Here is a 13,764-nt window from a genome sequence, read left to right on the forward strand (position 1 = left end):
GACAGTTTGCGAGCCAACTGGTTTTGGAGCCAAACAATCATCACTAGGCTAACAACCTCTCAGCAACTGACGTCACTTTTGATAGTCACTAGGTTAGTCTATAAGTAGATCACTGTATTTTGGAGAAGCTGTTTTAACAGCATTTGTAATATATATTTGAACATTACCAGAACATCTATATTAATGGTAATGTTAGCTCTTGATATGGAGCATGAATCGATGTATTTTTGAGAAGCTGTTTTAACAGCAGTTGTTTTATATATATTAACTAAATTCTGTCTTTCAAAACTTGCACAGTCCGTTCCAAAACTCGCAGCAACGCGCGGGCACGTATGCTAGTTATTATACATACATCTAAAGCAGAAAGCCAGAAAGCTCTGTTCACAAGGCCTGTTCATTTTAGTAAACAGTAAACTGACGCTTTTGCCCTTTGTTTTGTTCTGAATTACAATTTTTACGCTTTTGCCCTCCGTTTTTTCCTCTACAGCTCTAGATATTTTCCGTCTCTCGCTCTCTACCCCGACAGCTGTACGTCTTCTGTAGCACAATCCTGAGAGAGTTCAAGAGAACCATGAAGAGGATTAGTGAGAGAGAGAGGTAAAATTCAGGAAAGATAAAGAATTCATCTCAGCACGACTTTAGTTGCTCTTCATCCCGAGACTGATCGGAGAGGCACACTGGGAAAGAAGTGGGAGAGGGATCTGGGTTTTGACTACAGCCCCAAATTTCTAATCGGAGAGGCACACAGACTGAAGGTATTGTTTTATTGATTTCTATGTTTTTGGGTTTTCATTGGGTTTTTGGTTGTGGTTGCCTTTGAATTGATATGGGTGTTGATGTTTTAGCGGTACTGTTTGTGCTCGAGTTTGGGATTTGAGTGATCGATTCGAAAAGGTTCAAGGTGAGGCTCTGATTTTGGGTGATTTCAAAACTTTGGCTTTTGACTGATATGGGTTTTGATGTTTTGGGTGTTTTGTTTGTCCTGCAGTTTGGATTCTGGACGGTTGATTGAAAAAATTACAAGGTAGAGTTGTGATTTTTTGTTGTTTGAGAATTTTGGGTTTTGATTTCGAGAAGAACGGGGAAATTTTGGGTGGTGGGTACAAGTGATTTTATTTATCATGTTTTGAAGGGGATGGTTTTACTGATGTTAGTGCTGTGAGACTGTGAGGGGCATAATTGCTGTTTTGTGATTGGTTTTTTGCCGTTTCCTTCTTTCTTCTTTAATCATCTTTAGTATGTTATTAACTCTCCTCTTCGTCTCCAGACATAATATGACGAATCTCGGTGTTTGGATTTTGATTTGAGGAAGCTGAAAACTTATCTGGGTAATTGGTTTTCCATTCCTAAATTTTTTTTTTATATCAATTTTTTGGTTTAATTGGTAAATTATTTTTTTCACGTCTTCAAATGCTCTGATCGATTTTCCGGTTTGGAATTTTGTGCAGCCAATTCGGATTTGAGGTTGTGATAACTTGATCACTTGATCAATATAAGATGTCTCCAGCCAATTCGGATTTGGATTTGAGGTTCTCTATTAATCCTGGAAATTTCTCTTCTCAATCCTGGAAATTCCAATACTATTCATACAAACTGAACAAAATAAGCTTAATGTAGAGAAAGAGAGGTCATATACGAAGGGACAGTTTGCACTAATGTTTAGTTTGAGATTGTTTTGTTGATTTACTCACACAATGTACAGCTGCATAAATTATTTCAAGCCTACCATGCTCATCTGTTTTTAACCTAGCCTTCTTTATTGTGATTGGAGATCAAAATTTGCAGAATCTGCGATTATTTACTATGAAACACAAACATACAAATTAGACTTAGTTCGGTCAAAAACAAGTTATGAAATAGATTGCTCATTTCATAAGAAGTAAACTCAGCTTTAGTAGGAGTTTAAAGCCTCAGATGCCGTATTCATTTTTCAACTTCCCCGATTTCCTGTTTAGTTTCTGTCGAATATGATTGGTTTTGTTTATTACCTGTTTGTTTGTATTGCATTTTTTGTTCCTTTCTGAGTTGAGTGTATTACTGTGGCTATCTCTTGATGGTTTTTGTGTGTTTTTTTTTTTATCAAGTAAAATCTGTCGCTGTGCTTTTTACAAGCTCTAATGTGTTGCTTTTCTCTTAGGTTGCTGATAACTTGCTTCATGAAGCCACTAGGAATCTAGAAAGTTTGATATTTTTCTCCCAGACCCTTAGAAGCAAGGTAATTCTCTTTCCCTATTGATGATCACTTCTTTCTCATGTTGCTAGAGAGCTGTTTAAGATTCAATGTTCAAGCTTTGAGAACCTTTTTTTTTTTGGTTATGATGATTGCTATGGTTTAGATTGTTAGTTCATTTTGTGTCTTTTCCAGTTTTTGGGCAGCTGATTCTTGGGGTTGGTTTCTTTCAAAGCCTTTCTTTTTCTCTGTCTCTTTTTTGTTTTGTGGTTTGTTTTTTCCCCTATTTTGTTTTTGGTGAAGAGAGAATGAGTATCAGAAGAGTTTATACCATTCTTCATGTCGAATAATAGAAATTCAATGGTAAAACTTAAGCAGAATCCTGATTGCAGGCAATAGGCTAATACGTCAAGAATAAGCTAATGGGTTCCATCATTCTTTTTGTGCAGAAAGATATTCAAGGGAGGCTTGACAAAGAACAAGCAGTTCTTTACTTTGCTCAACTCACCGGCATTGGTAAGTACTCATTGAATTGAGTCACAATCCTTTTTAATATTTTCATTTCAATCCTTTCTTTTCCATCCTAATGATTTAGTTTATTACTAAGCCTAATAGTTTACTTAGGTTCATGTAACTGCAAATTTTACTTTTTTTTTTTTTTAATTTCATTCAAAGTTAATGTTCATTCAAATTTTACTTTTACAGAGAGCTACAAGAACTGTACTGGTTGTGTGTTGAGCTTAGTTTTTCTTAATACCCTTGATCCGAAATGCATAAACTCTTAATCCTATATATTCCAATCAAAAACTAGAATGACCAAGTTCTTCGCCTTTATGAACCATTTAATAATAGTTCAGTTTCAAAACAAACAGTTTGTATTCTGTACTTTGATCTTCAATGGATTGTTATTAAATGAATGCTATGTGAATGAAGCTCCTATTGAGCATTTGAATTTGAATTTATTGTCATTTATTTATATGGTTATCTATGGCACCAGATTTGTGTTACATGGTCTGTTGGATTTTTGTATTCAATTTTATGAATACTTTTGTTTATTTATTTATTTATGTAGTTGTTGCTTTTATGTCCAATTTGTTCTGATACATTTTTTCTTGCAGGTTTCACATACTACTGCTGAAAGTTAATTTCTGTGTTGAAAGTCTGTGGTTTTATTTGGTGTCAGGTTATCTCCTTTTCCTTTTACTCTTTATTTCTGCTGAAAATTTCCTCTCAAATAAAAATTTAGAGTTATGTTGTGTGAATTAATATGCAACTATTAAAGACATTTACAAAGTGTTGTTGTGCTGTTTCCATATATGATTGAAGCCCCAAAAATGAGGCTTTGTTATAGCCATTCCACACTATACATTTATGTTGTATCAATTGCGCCACATGATCTGTTTTTTATTTTTTATTTTTTTATATTGTTCTTTTGTATGTGTATTTTTTGTTTAAGTTTTGTAGTTGGTTCCTATTAAAGAAACATTTTAAAAGGTGAAGCACGTCTGAAATATAGGAATTTGACTAACTCAGATTAATTTTACAGTTTCAGATTAGGTGGAAGTTTGAAGGTTCAAGACTTGAATGCCATAATAGACGACTTTGGGATGCTGAAAAGACGACATGAACGTTCCCAGGTCTATGACTTTAAAATCTCTTAGGAGTTTGAGCTGTAGCTTGCTGGTTATATATTCATGGGACTGATTTGCTTTCAGTGTTCTAATTTGTTATTTTGTGTAATGCAGCAAAGGGTGACAAGTTGTTGGCGTCTCAAAATGCACAGCCATCATAGGTACGTGTGCTATCAGCTTTTCTGTATCTTAAATTGATTGAGAAATATTCATTGTTCGGTTAAATTGTTTGTTCTCTTTAATAAGCGCTATATGGTCCGCCTATCTGTGTTTTCCATGAATTCATTTATCTGCATATTTACAATGGTCTCTTCAAAGGAAAAGATATGGTTTTAGAATGAAGGCAAATGTTGAAAGGAAGGTAGAAATAACTGATAATGAGTATGCCGAAATACAACTTTTTGAATGTGAAAGGTTCAGATTATTAGGAGGGTCTTTCTATTTGTACCCAGCATATTTCTAAGTAGACCCAGCAATAATATTTTATGTCAAATTGTTCCAATATTGTCCCTGTACAGTTGGAGAAAAAAAAAAAAAAAAAAACAAAGCACCACGCTTGTAGTTCCTTAGCCAACCGCCGCCGGTGGCTCTTTCCCTTGATCTCCAGCAGCATTTTCTTCCTCCCTCTGTGGAAACCATAAGGCAAACAACTGAACTCTCCAATACCCATACAGAATTGTGAAAATCAACCATATATGGCTATTCTATTAGGGAACATTAATATGAGGTCAGAACTGCAAAAATGGGACCTCCGTGGCCTCCTTTGCGACGGCGATTGTTGCGACCGCGTGATAAGCAATGGCTCAGCAACCCTTTTTTGATCTCTCTCTCTCTCTCTCTCTCTCTCTCTCTCTCTCTCTCTCTCTCTATCTTCCCTGAGCACTCGGCTTATTTTTTTATCTCTCTCTCCTCCGTGAGCAGTTGGCTTAGTTTGAATAGTTTCCCTTCTGCTACTAGATGAAAATTATATTCATGGTTTCATGGTGTTGATTGAACCCACCATCATTCTCTATTTTATTTAACTACTTTTGCAATTCCAAATTGAATCGTTAACTATCAATTGGCATGTCTCTGATCTTTTATCATCTTGGCAATTGCCTCTTTAACGAAGCCACACCGTTTTATGTCAAACTGACATGATTCACAGCCTACACAATTTTTGTTCTCAACCTTATGGAGCAACTCAGAAACCCAATATTCTAAACGATGAAAAAGTTAAACTAATCAGTGGACAGGGATGGTCATGAAAGCCAGCAAGAAAATTTAGTCGGAGAAGGAAGCTTGGAAATATAGAACAATTTTTTTTATGCTGGAACCATATTTCCATATTGCATTGCAAATTTTCTTCATATACCTTTTTACGTAGTTGAAAAGGTAAGGGTAAAATTGGAAATATAGAACAATTTTTTTTATGCTGGGTCTACATAGAAATTTGCTGGGTACATTTAGAAAGACCCTTATTAGGAATTTCCAAATCAGAAACTTACTCTGGTAGATCAGACAACATACTTTTCCATATTGTCCAGATTATTAGGAATTTCCAAATCAGAAACTTACTCTGGTAGATCAGACAACATACTTTTCCATTGTACTACCAAGAAAAGTATGTTGTCACGCTTTCTAGCACAGTTTCCAACATACTTTTTTTTAGGTTCAACAGTGCCTGGGGCCAGAAAAGACGGTTCTGCCCTCCTTTGAGATCTTTCTGTTCTGCTGTCTATCGATCTGATCGTCTTCTCTTTTCTAAAGCAGTCTACTCTAATCCCGCACCCCCAAGTTAAAATCCACCTCAAAACCCAAAAATCACTACAAAAAAGAGCAACAGAGAAAGAGAGTTGTGAGCAGCAAGAACATTGTAGACCTCAGTCTCTTCTCCATTACTTTTCCATTTCCAGAAGCCTTTATCAACATCAGTCTCTCTCCTTCGCCGACATCAACAGCACCCATCAACATCCCCATCACTCATAACTTGGTAAGATTTTATAGTGATAGAATAGAATTAGCCCAATATAATAAGCACTGATTTTTTGATCAAACAATTACGATAATTTGTTTTACCAGATTGTTCATCTATACCCAAAATGATGTTGTATCTCTAAGGGCAAGAAACCATCTGATTCAAATTGTTTGATCCAAGTTTTTGATTCCTTTTTTATTGGAGTGGGAGATTATTCAGTTGCTTTTATTCTATCATTAATTTGTCCATTTAGTCCGTTTGACAGCTTTGAAAATTTCAGTTTTGAAAATTTCTCTCTTTTACTGTTTCTGCTACTTTTGATATACTTTGGTTTCTGATTGATTAATTTTTTTTTTTTTTTTTGCTTATTGTTCATCTTCAATTGATATAGATCTTTACAGTTTAGAAATTTGGTTTGTCTTCCACTTCCAAATCTGGTTGATTAATTGAAAACACTTGAAGCTATTTGATTAATTGTATGCTGGTTTTACTGTTTATATATATATATATATATATATATATATATATATATTCTTTGATCCGTGTGTTTCAATTTGCTAAGAAAAAGAATGTCTACCAATATTAACCATAGCATTTATTCATATGAATATCAAACTATAACCAAATGAGTTAATATATTTCATATCAAGATTTGCAAAAAGCATATACAGTTTACTACATATCTGTTTGGTAGTTTACTACTTCATATCCTTTTGGTAATTAACCAATGCTAACAATTGTATTTATCCATATTCTGTAATAGATGAACCTCATTCTGAAAACTACTTTGTGCAGCTTCAGTTCTATCTCAAAAACCGAAATCAGTCGGTAACAATAGAGAAGTGAACAATAATTTGGTCTTCTATGTGTGAAAGGTGAGTGAAGTTTTAAGTAAAAAATTTTATTTGTGCATTAACATCGATACTTTTCTAAAATTTATTATGTATTTTGACTTTTCTCTCTTTAATAGATTTTTGAACAATCTTCATATCACTAACTTTTGTTATTTTACATACACTTTTCTCTCGCTCGAGGTGATTTGTATTTCCTGTCACCAATGATTTTCCTTTTCGTGGTTTATACATGGATATCTATGAATGTTTTTAAGTACGATGTGAGGATCATTAGTTCATAACATATGGGACTGTTTTAGACAATATCATTTATCTTAATATGGTTCTCAGTATGAAACACTTTTTGCTGCTCCTGTAGGTTATGTGAAATTTGGACATAACAGAGAAGACAATGGAGTAGTGCATCATGAATGGGCCTCCGCAGCTCAGTGAGTTCATTAGCTTTTGAACAACCATTCGATTAGCTTTGGAAAAGGTTGAAGAAGGCAGAGGACCTTGGTAAGTGTTAGTTTCTCAATTTTGAATTAGGTCCTATCAAACACTAATTGTAATACAAGATGAAGATGAATTTGCCTTCATTTACATTCATGAACTTCTATATAAACCCTTTGATCATCTGCAATAGGTGGTAGTGATCTCCCTGTATTTAGTTGCATGAAGTTATGGTAGCGATTTCTTTGCTGATTTTTATGGCACGTATGATGACTTTCAATGAAAACTGATATATTTTTCTTTTCTTTTCATGTTTATCTGATTGTAAAGATGATGGCCTGAAACAGAATCGATTTTCATTTTCAGTGTTGGCATATTTATTCATCAATTCCTTTCAAATCTGTTTTCGGAACAAAGTCTTTACCTTATGCTTTACATTATATTATACATGCTCATCTCATTTACATTGGTTTTGCTGTATGATGTGTACTTGATTATCTCTGCCTTTTAGTAGATGCTCTCTATCAAATTGCTATTCACTCCCATTTATTGTCAATCTCAATTTTCACTTCGTTGCCTCTTGCTTCTGCTGAACTGAGTTACAAGGGGCAAGGATTTGGATAGTTTATTCTTTTTTTACTGTTATTATATGTAAAGTGCTGAGTATGCAGGTTATCTGCATTGAATTTTATATGCTCGATTTATATATGGTTGCTTAGAAATTGAAAGAATGCCGCTGCATTAGTTTGGTTGCAATAAGGAAGATGCTAACCGTGTTCCTTTTTAGGTTTACAGTTAAACAGAGCCATAGACCTCGGTGAGAATAACAGTCATATACCATAGGATGAGAAAGGAAGATTTACAAGCAGCAGCAGATGGAAGGTCAGAAAAATTGAAGAAGAGCTGTTAGTGGTAGTAGCAAAGATCATATTGTCAGTATTGGCGGGTGGGTTTCTGCTGGTGTTCTCACATCTCTATGAGCAACTGATATTGAGGCCTAAAGGACTAAGATCAAAGCTCCAAAAGCAAGAAATTAGAGGGCGTCCTCCTTCATTCCTCTTGGGGAATATCCTTGCATAACGCCTTCAAAGCAAGGTCCACTCAACAGCAACAAAGACTACAGATCCTTAAAAGCCTCAGCATGATGATCGTCATGTACCTTCTATTTGTCACCAATGACCTTCAAAAATCTTCCCCCACGGAGTGAAGAAGTGAATATGGTACGTGTGTACTATTATGCATTAGTTCATATATTATGCCAAAGACGATTATTTCAACATGAAAAGACGATTTATTAAGGGTCTTGCTAAATGTACCCAGCAAATTTCTTAGTATACCCAGCAACCAAAAATTATTTTATATTTTCCCACTTTACCCTTATTCAAAATGTGAAGAAACAGATATCACACCCAGCCACCATGCCATCCCCCATTTCACCATGCGGCTGACAGGCCTCAGTTATTTGGCAGCTTCTTTCCCATCTCTGTGATATTCTTCTTTTGCGCAAGGAGTTGAAATTACACTCTGGGTATTCTATAAACCCCATTGGAGACATTTGCTATAGTTAATTCTTCTTTTTTCCAAAGACATTGCACACGGCTTTTGTGTTCAGTTTACCGCTTTCATATTGCAGAACTGATTCTATTCCTTTCATTTTGAATTGTGTAAGAGAAGACCACAATATTAATGGCTATGACCAATCTGTACTGTAGTTCCCCCTCCATTGTTTAATTGATTAATTCTTCTTCATAAACTTTATACTACTCTTATTATATCCCATGCAACTGATGCAAGTATGTATAGTATTCCATACCAAGGAAGGACAACGAGTCAACGATAGGTATTGTAAATTTGATTGCTGGTTTAAAACTTAGAATTCTGCCGGAGGAATCAAAGAGGAGGGCACGATGGCTGGTGAGTGGTGTATTGCAGATTTTCATTTTTTTTTTTCAAGGGTAAAGTGGGAAAATATAAAATAATTTTTGGTTGCTGGGTATACTAAGAAATTTGCTGGGTACATATAGTAAGCCCCTTTATTAATTGTCGGTTGATTATTATAGATTATTTATTATGTTGTATTGTTTTAGTTTCTGTAAAGTTTCTAATCATATACTTGAATTTTGTAATTGTGCGTAGAAATGCATATGAGTTCAGAAAAGTATTCCAGTACTGAAGTAGATGTTGAGACCTTTCAGCTCTTGCTCAAGCATGAAAAATTTTCCTGCATCAGCCCAGGTGAACTAATAAAATTACATTCAACTCATACATCATATAACCTACATATTTCTTTAATTTGTTTCTTTTCAAAATTTAAATGCTCTAGGTCCTGTCTGTATTGGCCTTTTCCACAAAAAAGGGGAATCCTTTGTTACAATAGAAGGGTCGTTATATGCAATTTATTGTTTTTTGGGTTTGATTCGATGGCTTTCTGTCTTTGCTTTGTTTCACATGTCAGTATGTCGCACAGTTTCCACTTCTGTCGGGGCTGCGGAGGCTTTTACTTTTTTTTTTTTTTTAAGGAGCTCTACTTTGAATATGCAGAAACCTATAATCCGACTGCATGATTTTCTGAATGGAGTTGGAGACATTCGAGCACGGCACACAATTCTATTGTAGAATCACAATCACCCTCAGTGCCCACAACAATGTAGCTGCTAGCAGCGGTGAAGAGTTCTTGGACCAATTGAAGAAGTCAGAAGGGAAACTTGATGTATAAGCTTGAAGTGTTCTTGAACTCTTGCGTACTTCATGGCTGGTAGGAGGCAATTGCCACTCTACAAAGCATGAAGGTGACGACGTTCAGGTCAATACACAAATGACCCTTGTGGTTTGTACGAAATGTTAACCGAACATGTGAAAGATCTGTTTGAAAATAAGAACTTCACTTAATTGATTACTATTAGTTGTTAATTCAGTTGGAAAGAAATAACTTGATATTTGTTGTACAACCTAAATGCAGTTATTTGCCAACAACTTTCCGTTTTTATTTAATCACATCTTAGTTATCTTTGCGAGTCACACACTTAAAAAACATATGGAATTTAGCGAACATAATGCAGAAATGCTTTATGGCGCGGGTTGTCATTCCTAGTTTCAAACAATAAAGCAATATAATAGCATGTAAATAATATATTTCAGAAAATATTCAAACATATCATAACAAAAAATGCTCATTCCAAATCATGAGCCAGAATACACAATTAAAACCACATTTTATAAAGATAGACACAAGGAAGTTAAGACCAAATTTTGATGTATTAAAATATATTGCAATGTAGATGTTGCTGGTTCTTGGAAAATTTGAGCACTCTAGGCTTACTTAGCACATTTATATGTCAAGGTGAAAGACTGATTTACATAATCTTTATGCTGCCGTGCAGCACTCTAGGCCCACCCTCCTTACCCAAATGCTATCTTTCTCAAATTTACCTGAGCCTTTTCTTCTAATACTGTTGCTCCAACAAACAGTCAATGGTCCTTCTTGTCCTATTGATTCATTGGTTTGCAACAACCACACTTGGCTTACCTCGTATTCTTCACTACACAAAGGAGTCGCTGGTAAACTCCTAAATGAGAATCATCTCTTCCTTGTACTCATTCAAACAATTAACATGTTATTAGTTAAAACATCCTTTTTCTTTCTTTCTTTTGTGATGGTGGTAACTGCTATGAATAGTGATGTTTTTCAGTCTCATGAGACTTGACACAACTTACATTCCCACGAAAACATTTTGCAATAAATTGGTGCAGGCCTCCATATTGGGTCTAATGGTTAAAAACATGGACAGTACTATATAACTCAATTTAAATTAGACATGGAATCGCTAGTAATCCTAAATGAGTCACAAAATAAGACTTGCGGCAACGATCAAATAAGCCCCTGAGGCCTTAACATACACCGCAAAAGTAAGCAACAGATATATATACAAGGTCTCAATTACAAGGTCTTAAAATTATTCAAGCAATAGTCATCCTCCAACACCCATCGCATCACATCACATTACATTACATTACATTACCATTGCACCCATTTAGAACAGAAGGGTGTTACTTGGATCGAGATCTGGACCAGCACTGATGAAAGGCCCTGCAATAAACCGGAAAGTAGTGTTACTTGGGCAATTTCCGCTAGCCAAAATACAATTTTATGATGAATACAGAACAACAACAACAGACCACCGAAGAGATTTGAACAAAATTAAAGACTGAATTAGGGTCAAACACCGGCCAATGAGGATTTTTGAGTAAGCTAAGATATTTGCTGTGACCTTTATTTATATTTTTGCTGATTACAAAAATAGATAAATTCTTACTGAAATTCAAACAAAACTGCATATAATATAAGACGAAGAACAAGAATATCAGAACGGATCAGGGAAAAAAAAGAAGAAAAAATCTATCTCTTAAAATTGTTGGCAACACAAGATTCAACGGATGTCCGAAAATTGCAAATAATAATAAAAGACGAACGAGAATATCAGAACGGATCAGGAGGAGAAGAAAAAAAAAATCTGTTTCTTAAAATTGTTGGCAACACAAGATCTAGATCTAAAAATTGTAATTAGGAAATTTCGAAGTAATTAGAATGATAAAAAAAAAAAAAAAAAAAATCTTACTCGTTTGCAGCCTTTTGCGATTTCATGACTTCACCAAACAACGGGACCGTACGGTAAAAAAAGTAGGCTGTAGATCCAAAAGTTAAGGTTTTAGTAACGGCATTCGAAATTGCAAACCAGGGCATGGCCTTTGTGACAGAGAAAACCTTCGACAACATGTTTGCGAGCGATCGAGACGATTGATGGCTGATTTTAGGGTTCAAGGACGTTTATATAGCTGCCCACATAATGTTTTCAGCCGTCGGATACTTTTAACCACTCAGATTACCGAATTTGTAGTTGGGCCTTTCGTTATGTTATGCCCAAATGTTCAACATTCTAGATGCTCCCAAAGTTAAAGTCTTCAATTATTTGGACGAGCCCAACACATGTTCACAAAAATCTCAATTCCAAAGTGTATTTATTGCCATCACTCAACTTCATCTTGGATGTGCATATGAAATTCAGTTAAAGCATTGATAACTGTTTTAAAGCTAGTACGGTTCAGGTTTTATATATTCAGTTCATTCATTGATTTAAGCGAGTTAGATACTTTAACGATCATCAATTTGGTTGAAAATTTACAGAGATGATCTATACATTAGTACCTAAAAACTGAACGGTCGAGATGTGGATATACGACCGAAAAGTGACCCTAAACTCTAAATGCGCACTTTAATTTGAATATATGGCATGTCAACATGGACAGTCCAGGAATTAAACTGACATAATAAGTTGCTAATACTTCAAGATGGAAACCTTTCAGGTGAATATATATACTCCTAAAAAGTCCAACCAATTTTCTTCTTAGTGTTTGTGGGAAAAGAGAGACTCACCAACTTTTGGACCAGCCTGCTCTTTGATTTCATCTAGATAAACCTGTGAAAGAAATAACAATATTCAATTCTCAATACCGAATAATAGATTTACTCATAAATAACTTGCTACCATGGCTCATTTCAAATTACTAGCAGTTAGCTGAAATGCAGCATGTCAATGTATCACATGCAGGTTTTACAAAGAGAGCAATGCACATAAACAACGCCGTAACATGACATGAAACACCATATGAGCTACAGTCCCAATGTTGCCATGACAGAAGAAAATGAAAATACAAGGATTCCCTGATTTTTTTTTTTTTTTTTTTTTTCGAGTTTTAAGAGGTGAAGCAACGTTAAGACATATATCATAACTCAAAAAAGAAAAAGAATAAGCTGGATGCAACATTAGTTCACCAAATTAATTTTTTCTATATGAAATGTTGGTTGCTGTTTACAACCACATAGTAGGATTCTGTTAATGTCTAAGATTGGGCATCAAGGCTTTGCTGCTGTGGACATTGAAACAGATTGCGCTATGGCGGTCTCGGCCTTACAAGGAGATTTGGAGGACTTGTCAGAGGTTGGTTGTATTGTTGCGTATTGCAAAGCATATATACGTGCCATTCCTAACTGCCTTAAAGGGGAGTTATCAATAGTGCAATTGCTAAGTCCTTGGTCATTGAGCACAGTCTTGGATAAAGGGGAGCTTCAGATTGCTGGCAACTTCGATATTCTGCTGACTTTTTTCCCTTTCTCTACGTTCTATCATTGACAAAGAGTGAAAGAGAGGGAGAGAGTTGCAGAGAATAGGTTCTGCATGTCGTGATTGTGTGCGTTCTCTTTCAATTTAGGGCTTAGTTGGTGAGTTTTTGTGAAAAGAATTTCTTCAAATTCACTTCGCATCTTTGTATGTGATTGATTTGGGGATTTGCTTATGCAAGGGTTTCGGGTTGTCATATTGGGTTTGTCATCAACAAGGAGAAGGAAGGTGATTCTGGAGGTTAAGTGGTTAACTCAAGCGAGTGGATTTAGTCGAGGTTTTCATTGCGCAAGAGATTTTATTACAAGTTAGGGTTCATGGGGGCATTAATCACTTACTAAATTGGGGGTTTTCTTGCGTGATTGAATTTGATTCTCTAATTTCAGAATTTCAATTCCGAGTTTGTTGAAAGTTAAATCCAGTTCACTTTGCTGTGGTTATGCTTAATTGAATAGTTGGCAAATATGATTGATTGAAATGAAGTTTCCGAATAGAATCGTGGAAATGAAATATTAACATGATTGTGGAAATAAACCCAAATATG

General features: G+C 35.2%; 2 long non-coding RNA genes across 11 annotated transcripts; one reads left to right on the plus strand and one right to left on the minus strand.

Moving 5' to 3' along the window:
- Positions 1 to 461: 461 nt before the first annotated feature.
- On the plus strand, positions 462 to 10,038 carry LOC133708731 (uncharacterized). Of its 10 annotated transcripts, XR_009846013.1 has the most exons (17): positions 496 to 755; positions 846 to 901; positions 989 to 1,024; positions 1,268 to 1,328; positions 1,449 to 1,529; positions 2,138 to 2,215; positions 2,620 to 2,686; positions 3,289 to 3,353; positions 3,717 to 3,807; positions 3,916 to 3,962; positions 5,554 to 5,773; positions 6,554 to 6,633; positions 6,971 to 7,110; positions 7,832 to 8,264; positions 8,848 to 8,958; positions 9,181 to 9,279; positions 9,586 to 10,038. It is a non-coding gene; the product is annotated as an uncharacterized LOC133708731 (long non-coding RNA). The 10 variants fall into 10 exon arrangements; XR_009846017.1 differs by lacking the exon at positions 8,848 to 8,958 and having other exon boundaries at positions 462 to 755; positions 6,522 to 6,633; XR_009846011.1 differs by lacking the exon at positions 8,848 to 8,958 and having other exon boundaries at positions 5,453 to 5,773.
- A 778-nt stretch (positions 10,039 to 10,816) lies between these two features.
- On the minus strand, positions 10,817 to 11,929 carry LOC133710416 (uncharacterized). The gene is made up of 2 exons (XR_009846648.1): positions 11,661 to 11,929; positions 10,817 to 11,131 (listed from the first exon to the last, which is right to left on the minus strand). It is a non-coding gene; the product is annotated as an uncharacterized LOC133710416 (long non-coding RNA).
- Positions 11,930 to 13,764: the final 1,835 nt, after the last annotated feature.

This window comes from Rosa rugosa, chromosome 5 (assembly GCF_958449725.1).
Source record: "Rosa rugosa chromosome 5, drRosRugo1.1, whole genome shotgun sequence".
Taxonomy (NCBI): Eukaryota; Viridiplantae; Streptophyta; class Magnoliopsida; order Rosales; family Rosaceae; genus Rosa; species Rosa rugosa.